We start from the raw sequence: 10,043 nt of genomic DNA, 5'->3' as shown, positions 1-10,043 counted from the left end.
AAAGAAGATTACATCGAATAGATCTCCACAAGAGAGGGGGAGAACTTTGTATTGAGGTCCAAAAAGAGAGAAGAAGCCATCTAGCTAATAACTACAGACCCATAGGTCTGAGGTAAACTACTCACACTTCATCGGAAGGGCTATGGTGTTGATGTAGAAGCCCTCCGTGATCGACGCCCCCTCCGGCAGAGCTCCGGAACAGGCCCCAAGATGGGATCTCGTGGATACAGAAAGTTACGGCTGTGGAATTAGGGTTTTGGCTCCGTATCTGGTAGTTTGGGGGTACGTATGTATATATAGGAAGAAGGAGTACGTCGGTGGAGCAACAGGGGGCCCACGAGGGTGGAGGGCGCGCCCAGGGGGGTAGGCGCGCCCCCTACCTCGTGGCCTCCTGGTTGATGTCTTGACGTAGGGTCCAAGTCCTCTGGATCATGTTCGTTCCGAAAATCACGTTCCCGAAGGTTTCATTCCGTTTGGACTCCGTTTGATATTATTTTTCTGCGAAACCCTAAAATAGGCAAAAAACAGCAATTCTAGGCTGGGCCTCCGGTTAATAGGTTAGTCCCAAAAATAAAAGTGTATAATAAAGCCCAATGATGTCGAAAACAGAATATAATATAGCATGGAACAATCAAAAATTATAGATACGTTGGAGACGTATCAAGCATCCCCAAGCTTAATTCCTGCTCATCCTCGAGTAGGTAAATGATAAAAACAGAATTTTTGATGTGGAATGCTACTTGGCATAATTTCAATGCAATTCTCTTAATTGTGGTATGAATATTCAGATCCGAAAGATTCAAGACAAAAGTTTAATATTGACATAGAAATAATAATACTCCAAGCATACTAACTAAGCAATTATGTCTCTTCAAAATAACATGGCCAAAGAAAGTTATCCCTACAAAATCATATAGTCTGGCTATGCTCCATCTTCACCACACAAAGTATTCAAATCATGCAAAACCCCGATGACAAGCCAAGAAATTGTTTCATACTTTTATTGTTCTCAAAAATTTTCAATCTTCATGCAATACATGAGCGTGAGCCATGGACATAGCACTATAGGTGGAATAGAATGGTGTTTGTGGAGAAGACAAAAAGGGAGAAGATAGTCTCACATCAACTAGGCGTATCAACGGGCTATGGAGATGCCCATCAATAGATATCAATGTGAGTGAGTAGGGATTGCCATGCAATGGATGCACTAGAGCTATAAATATATGAAAGCTCAACAAAAATAAACCAAATGGGTGTGCATCCAACTTGCTTGCTCACGATGACCTAGGGCATTTTGAGGAAGCCCATCGTTGGAATATAAAAGCCAAGTTCTATAATGAAAAATTCCCACTAGTATATGAAAGTGATAACATAGGAGACTCTCTATTATGAAGACCATGGTGCTACTTTGAAGCACAAGTGTGGAAAAAAAGGATAGTAGTATTGCCCCTTTTTATATTTTTTTGGGCCTCCCTTTTTTTCATTAGCCTTTCTCTTTTTTTTTCCTTTTTTTATTTGGGACAATACTATATGAATGATGATCATCACACTTCTATTTATTTACAACTCAATGATTACAACTCAATACTAGAACAAAGTATGACTCTATATGAATGCCTTCGGCGGTGTACCGGGATAGCAATGATGCATGCGTGACTTGTATGAAAGAATTATGAATGGTGACTTTGCCACAACTAAAATGTCAACTACATGATCATGCAAAGCAATATGGCAATGATGGAGCGTGTCATGATAAACGGAACGGTGGAAAGTTGCATGGCAATATATCTTGGAATGGCTATGGAAATGCCATGATAGGTAGGTATGGTGGCTGTTTTGAGGAAGGTATATGGTGGGTGTATGATACTGGCGAAAGGTGCGCGGTATTAGAGAGGATAGCAATGGTGGAAGGGTGAGAGTGTGTATAATCCATGGACTCAACATTAGTCATAAAGAAATCACATGCTTATTGCAAAAATCTATTAGTTATCGAAGCAAAGACTACGCGCATGCTCCTAGGGGGATAGATTGGTAGGAAAAGACCATCGCTCGTCCCCGACCGCCACTCATAAGGAGGACAATCAATAAATACATCATGCTCCGACTTCATAACGTAACGGTTCACCGTGCATGCTACGGGAATCACAAACTTCAACACAAGCATTTCTCAAATTCAGAACTACTCAACTAGCACGACTCTAATATCACCATCTCCATATCTCAAAACAATTATCAAGTTTCAAACTTCTCATAGTATTCAACACACTCATAAGAAAATTTTATTTATTTAATCTTGAATGCCTCAAATAATTAAAGCAAATTACCATGCTGTTTTGTAGGACTCTCAAAATAATCTAAGTGAAGCATGAGAGAACAATGGTTTCTATAAAACAAATCCACCGACGTGCTCTAAAAGATATAAGTGAAGCACTAGAGCAAAAACTATAAGCAAGGATGATTGTGGAAAACTAACAAATAAAGACTCAAATAATACAAGACGCTCCAAGCAAAACACATATCATGTGGTAAATAAAAATATAGCTCCAAGTAAAGTTACCGATAGAAGTAGACGAAAGAGGGGGTGCCTTCCGGGGCATCCCCAAGCTTTGGCTTTTAGGTGTCCTTAGATTATCTTGGGGGTGCCATGGGCATACCCAAGCTTAGACTCTTGCCACTCCTTGTTCCATAATCCATCAAATCTTTACCCAAAACTTGAAAACTTCACAACACAAAACTTAAAGTAGAAAATCTCGTGAGCTCCGTTGGCAAAAGAAAACAAAACACCACTTCAAGGTACTGTAATTAACTCATTATTTATTTATATTGGTGTTAAACCTACTTTATTCCAACTTCTCTATGGTTTATAAACTATTTTACTAGCCATAGATTCATCAAAATAAGCAAACAACACACGAAAAACAGAATCTGTCAAAAACAGAACAGTCTGTAGTAATCTGTAGCTAACGAAAAATCTGGAACCCCAAAAATTCTAAAATAAGTTGCTGGACGTGAGGAATTTATCTATTAATCATCTATAAAAAGAATTAACTAAATATCACTTTTCAAATAAAAATGGCAGCAGTTCTCGTGAGCGCTAAAGTTTCTGTTTTTTTACAGCAAGATTAACAAGACTTTCCCCAAGTCTTCCCAACGGTTCTACTTGTCACAAACACTAATTAAACACAAAAAAACACAACCAAAACAGAGGCTAGATAAATTATTAATTACTAAACAGGATAAAAAAGCAAGGAATAAAAGTAAAATTGGGTTGCCTCCCAACAAGCGCTATCGTTTAACGCCCCTAGCTAGGCATAAAAAGCAAGGATAGATCTAGGTCTTGCCATCTTTGGTAGGCAATCCATAAGTGGCTCTCATAATAGATTCATAAGGTAATTTAATTTTCTTTCTAGGAAAGTGTTCCATGCCCTTCCTTACTGGAAATTGGAATCTAATATTTCCTTCCTTCATATCAATAATTGCACCTATCGTTCTAAGGAAAAGTCTACCAAGAATAATAGGACATGAAGGATTGCAATCTATGTCAAGAACAATAAAATCTACGGGCACATAATTCCTATTTGCAGAACATCATTAATTCTTCCCATAGGTTTCTTAATAGTGGAATCCGCAAGGTGCAAGTTTAAAGAGCAATCATCAAAATCACGGAAACCTAACAAATCACATAAAGTCTTTGGAATCGTGGAAACACTAGCACCCAAATCACACGAAGCATAGCATTCATGATCTTTAATTTTAATTTTAATAGTAGGTTCCCACTCATCATAAAGTTTTCTAGGGATAGAAACTTCCAACTCAAGTTTTTCTTCATAAGATTGCATCAAAGCATCAATGATATGTTTAGTAAAAGCTTTATTTTGATTATAAGCATGAGGAGAATTTAGCACGGATTGCAACAAGGAAATACAATATATCAAAGAGCAATTGTCATAATTAAATTCCTTGAAATCCAAAATAGTGGTTTCATCAATATTTAAAGTTTTGACTTCTTCAATCCCACTTTTAACAATTTTAGCATCAAGATCTAAAGACTCCGAATTTTGGGAACGCCGTCTAGGTAAAGGTGGATCATATTCAGTCCCATCATTATCAAGATTCATATTGCAAAACAAAGATTTAATAGGGGACACATCAATAACTTTTAGATCTTCATCTTTATTATCATGGAAACTAGAAGAACACACTTTTATAAAACAATCTTTCTTAGCACGCATCCTAGCGGTTCTTTCTTTGCACTCATCAATGGAAATTCTCATGGCTTTGAGAGACTCATTGATATCATGCTTAGGTGGAATAGATCTAAGTTTCAAAGAATCAACATCAAGAGAAATTCTATCAACGTTCCTAGCCAACTCATCAATCTTAAGCATTTTTTCTTCAATCAAAGCATTGAAATTCTTTTGCGAAGTAATAATTTTTTTAATATTAGACTCAAAATCAGAGGGCATCTTATTATAATTTCCATAAGAATTGTTGTAGGAATTACCATAATTATTAGAGGAATTACTAGGATACGTCCTAGGGTTAAAGTTTCCTCTATATGCGTTGTTACCAAAATTATTCCTACCAACAAAATTGACATCCATAGATTCGTTATTATTCTGAATCAAAGTAGACAAAGGCATATTATTAGGATCAGAAGAAACACTCTTATTAGCAAATAATTTCATAAGTTCATCCATCTTTCCACTCAAAACATTAATTTCTTCTATCGCATGCACTTTCTTATTAGTAGATCTTTCAGTGTGCCATTGAGAATAATTAACCATAATATTATCTAGGAGTTTAGTAGCTTCTCCTAAAGTGATTTCCATAAAAGTGCTTCCCGCGGCTGAATCTAAAATATTTCTATAAGCAAAATTCAACCTGGCATAATTTTTTTGCATAATCATCCACAAATTCAAACCATGCGTAGGGCAATTACGTACCATTAATTTCATCCTCTCCCAAGCTTGTGCAACATGTTCATGATCAAGTTGCTTAAAATTCATAATATCGTTTCTAATAGAGATGGTCTTGGCGGGAGGAAAATACTTACAGATAAAAGCATCTTTGCACTTATTCCATGAATCAATACTATTTTTAGGCAAAGACAAAAACCAAGCTTTAGCACGATCTCTAAGCGTAAAAGGAAATAGCTTCAATTTAATAATATCATTATCCACATCTTTCTTCTTTTGTGTATCACACAAATCAACGAAGCTATTTAGATGGGTAGCGACATCTTCACTAGGAAGGACGGAAAACGGATCTTTCCTGACAAGATTCAGCAAGGCAGCATTAATTTCACAAGATTCAGTATCGGTAAGAGGAGCAATCGGAGTGCTAATAAAATCATAGTTGTTGGTGTTGGTAAAGTCACACAATTTAGTGTTATCTTGAGCCATCGTGACAAGCAAGCAATCCAACACACAAGCAAACGAGGAACGGGCAAAAAGAGGCAAATAGAGAAAGAGAGGGAGGATAAAGAGAGAGAGAGGGCGAATAAAACGGCAAGGGTGAAGTGGGGGAGAGGAAAATGAGAGGCAAATGGCAAATTATGTAATGCGGGAGATAAGGGTTGTGGTGGGTACTTGGTATGTTGACTTTTGCGTAGACCTCCCCGGCAACGGCGCCAGAAATCCTTCTTGCTACCTCTTGAGCACTTGCATTGATTTTCCCTTGAAGAGGAAAGGGTGGTGCGGCAAAGTAGCGTAAGTATTTCCCTCAGTTTTTGAGAACCAAGGTATCAATCCAGTAGGAGGCCACACACGAGTCCCTGGTACCTACACAAACAAATAAATCCTCGCAACCAACGCGATAAGGGGTTGTCAATCCCTACACGGTCACTTACGAGAGTGAGATCTGATAGATATGATAAGATAATATTTTTGGTATTTTTATGATAAAGATGCAAAGTAAAATAAAAGGCAATAAAAATAACTAAGTATTGGAAGATTAATATGATGGAAGATAGACCCGGGGGCCTTAGGTTTCACTAGTGGCTTCTCTCGAGAGCATAAGTATTCACGGCGGGTAAGCAAATTACTGTTGAGCAATTGACAGAATTGAGCATAATTATGAGAATATCTAGGTATGATCATGTATATAGGCATCACGTCCGAGACAAGTAGACCGACTCCTGCCTGCATCTACTACTATTACTCCACACATCGACCGCTATCTAGCATGCATCTAGAGTATTAAGTTCAAGAGAACAGAGTAACGCTTTAAGCAAGATGACATGATGTAGAGGGATACACTCATGCAATATGAAATAAACCCCATCTTGTTATCCTCGATGGCAACAATACAATACGTGCCTTGCTGTCCCTACTGTGTCTGGGAAAGGACACCGCAAGATTGAACCCAAAGCTAAGCACTTCTCCCATTGCAAGAAAGATCAATCTAGTAGGCCAAACCAAACTGATAATTCGAAGAGACTTGGCAAAGATAACCAATCATACATAAAAGAATTCAGAGAAGATTCAAATATTTCATAGATAGACTTGATCATAAACCCACAATTCATCGGTCTCAACAAACACACCGCAAAAAGAAGATTACATCGAATAGATCTCCACAAGAGAGGGGGAGAACATTGTATTGAGGTCCAAAAAGAGAGAAGAAGCCATCTAGCTAATAACTACGGACCCATAGGTCTGAGGTAAACTACTCACACTTCATCGGAAGGGCTATGGTGTTGATGTAGAAGCCCTCCGTGATCGATGCCCCCTCCGGCAGAGCTCCGGAATAGGCCCCAAGATGGGATATCGTGGATATAGAAAGTTACGGCTGTGGAATTAGGGTTTTGGCTCCGTATCTGGTAGTTTGGGGGTACGTAGGTATATATAGGAAGAAAGAGTACGTCGGTGGAGCAACAGGCGGCCCACAAGGGTGGAGGGCACGCCCAGGGGGGTAGGCGCGCCCCTACCTCGTGGCCTCCTGGTTGATGTCTTGACGTAGGGTCCAAGTCCTCTGGATCATGTTCGTTCCGAAAATCACGTTCCCGAAGGTTTCCTTCCATTTGGACTCCGTTTGATATTCTTTTTCTGCGAAACCCTAAAATAGGAAAAAAAACAACAATTCTAGGTTGGGCCTCCGGTTTATAGATTAGTCCCAAAAATAATATAAAAGTGTATAATAAAGCCCAAAAATGTCCAAAACATAATATAATATAGCATGGAACAATAAAAAATTATAGATGCATTGGAGACGTATCAGCTACCTACAGGCAGTCGGCTGTGATACCAACTTGTGACGACCCTGATTCAATCGTACGATCAAGATCAAGGACTCACGGGAAGATACCACAACACAACTCTAGACACAAGTTAAAATAATACAAGCTTTATATTACAAGCCTGGGGCCTCGAGGACTCGAATACATAAGCTCTAATACACAAGAGTCAGTGGAAGAAACAATATCTGAGTACAAACATAAGTTGAACAAGTTTGCCTTAAGATGGCTAGCATAAAAGCCACATCGATAAAAAAGGCAAGGCCTCCTGCCTGGGAGCCTCCTAACTACTACAGGTGGTCAGCGACCGTCACATGGTAGTAGGCACCCTCGAGGTAGTAGTAGTCATCAGTGGTGCCGTTTGGCTTCTGGGATCCGTCATCTGGTCGCAACAATCGGGTATGGGGGAAAAGAGGTAGCAAAGCCACCGTGAGTACCATCCAAAGTACTCGCAAGACTTACATCAGATCTAAACTAAATATGCATATGTATCAAAGGAATGGGTTGTATTTGTGGATTAAATTGTAGAATGCCAGAAGAGAAGGGGAAAGCCTAGCCTATCAAAGTCTAGCATATTCAAGAAGCTCCAAGCATCTTGCAGCATCATAAGAGATAAGACTGGCATATTATAATACTAGTAAGTATGTTGTAACATTGCCCAGAGATCACTTCCTCAACTCCCTGCGAGGAAACAATCCCGGAGCCATCATATCCATTACATGCCTCAGCATCCAGCATCCAGTTCTAGTTGTATCGATCGGGATACAACTCCAAGTGTCCGTCATCGTAGGACAGGCTATCGATAGATGTTTTCTTCCCTGTAGGGGTGCACCAACTTACCCACCACGCTCGCTGAACTCCGGCCGGACACACTTTACTAGGTCATGCCCGGCCTTGGCCAAACAATATGCCGCAACCCGACCTAGGATTAATAGAGAGGTCAGCACGCCGGACTAAACCTATGCCCCAGGGGTCTTGGGCCATCGCCCCGGGAACTCCTGCACATTGCGTGGGCGGCCAGTGAGCAGACGTAGCTACCTCCTTAAAAGGCAGGTGCTTACGCAGTCCAACCCGACGCGCGCCGCTCAGTCGCATGACGTCTATTAAGCTTTCGCTGATGCATACGACGCAGAAGGCCCATACTATGCCCATATTAGGCCAGAGGCCCCTCGGATCAAATATACAAACCGTAGTGGATTAGGAATGCACGGTAACAAGCAGAGGCTCACGAAAGATGTGACGCCGTCGCCCTATCTTGAGGACTTGTGGCAAGGGCTAAGAATGCCCGACCATGCCTCGTAAATTATCTCGCAGGCACCTTCCAGGTCAACCCGACTCCATATCACTCGCAATTAAGCTTGCGCGGGTACCCCTCAGGGCCAACCCGTCTTTAGTAACATGGTTTAGTGTAAAGTTATAGTAACCATAGCAACCGTGTGTCTAACACTAAGGGGAACCCTGAGGAATCACCCTCGATGGAATTTCACCTTATGTTATCATCAAGGTGAACGAAGGAGGCATCACCCTCGAGGTCCACTCTTGAGGAGTTGCATGACAATGTCGTTATCGGGAGTGGAGAAGGAGGAACCACCCTCGATGACCAAAACCGATGAACCAAACTACAAGGTTAACATCAGAAGTGCTTATGAGGTATCACCCTCAGCACTCGATAATAACCCAGCAATGTCGAGCAACCAAGGGGAAAGTGATGTGCGGTGCTGGGGCCTGGTCTTCGACCCCGTTGATCGGGTCTTCTCCAGCGGGGTAGTCGGGACAAAGTGGGGGGTCTCTGATGGTTCTCTACCCAGCCTATACTAAACAGTTTAGGATAAGCAAGTAGGTAACAACAGCAGGTTACAATAAACAGGCCATGCAACAGAGTAGGATCATACAAAAACAGTAGCAGTTCTAATGCAAGCATAAGAGAGAAGGGAGTGGGCAATATCAGAATGCTCAAGGGGGGTTTGCTTGCCTGGAAGCTCTGCTGTAAAGGAAGAAGGGTCGTCGGAGACGTAGTCGGTCACAGGGGCAGCATCAGTCTCGAGGTCTACCAGAGAGAAGAGGGGGAAGAAACGGTAAACATAAGTAAGCAGAGCATCATAAAGCATAACAAGACGATATGCAGAACTAGGGTCGACCTAACATTGTGCTGCACGAAATAGGTGAAGGGGGATTCAACCGGGAATGTATTCCCGGTTCCGGACCTATGTCAAATAGTTGACCGGAGGGGGAATGCTCCGTGTTCAGATAGTTAGAGGCATCTGACAGGTAAACGAACTGCGTATTCGGATTTGTCTCATTTTTCTGAGCAACTTTCATGTAGAAAACATTTTCATCCGAGTTACGGTTTATTTTCTATGAATTTCTAAAGTTTAAACATTTTCTAGAATTATCTATATTAACAGAAATGGAATATGACATTAACATGATGTGTTGGTGACATCAGCAGTCAACAGACTCACTACCAGGGTCAAACCTGACCTGTGGGTCCAGTGGGACCCATATGTCAGCCTTTGTGGGTCCAGGGTTAATTAGGGGGTGTGGGCCCCGGGTGTCAGTGAGTGTTTAGGTTAATCTAATTACTTTTATTTATAAAACATTTATTAGACTAATTAACAGAGGGGGCCCACATGTCAGTGGCTGGGGATTGCCCAGTCAGCACGTTGACTGGGTCAACCTAGTCAACGGGGCCCGTGAGGCCCGCTGGAAGTGACCCAATGGTGTGGCCCAGGTGTGCCACGTTGGCGGTGGATGGTGTCTCGCCGCCGGCGATGCCTAAATGCAGCGGAGCCATTCGGGCGGCGTC

The sequence above is a fragment of the Triticum urartu genome, chromosome 3, assembly GCF_003073215.2.
Source record: "Triticum urartu cultivar G1812 chromosome 3, Tu2.1, whole genome shotgun sequence".
In the NCBI taxonomy this organism is placed as follows: Eukaryota; Viridiplantae; Streptophyta; class Magnoliopsida; order Poales; family Poaceae; genus Triticum; species Triticum urartu.
This window is presented reverse-complemented; position numbering follows the sequence as displayed.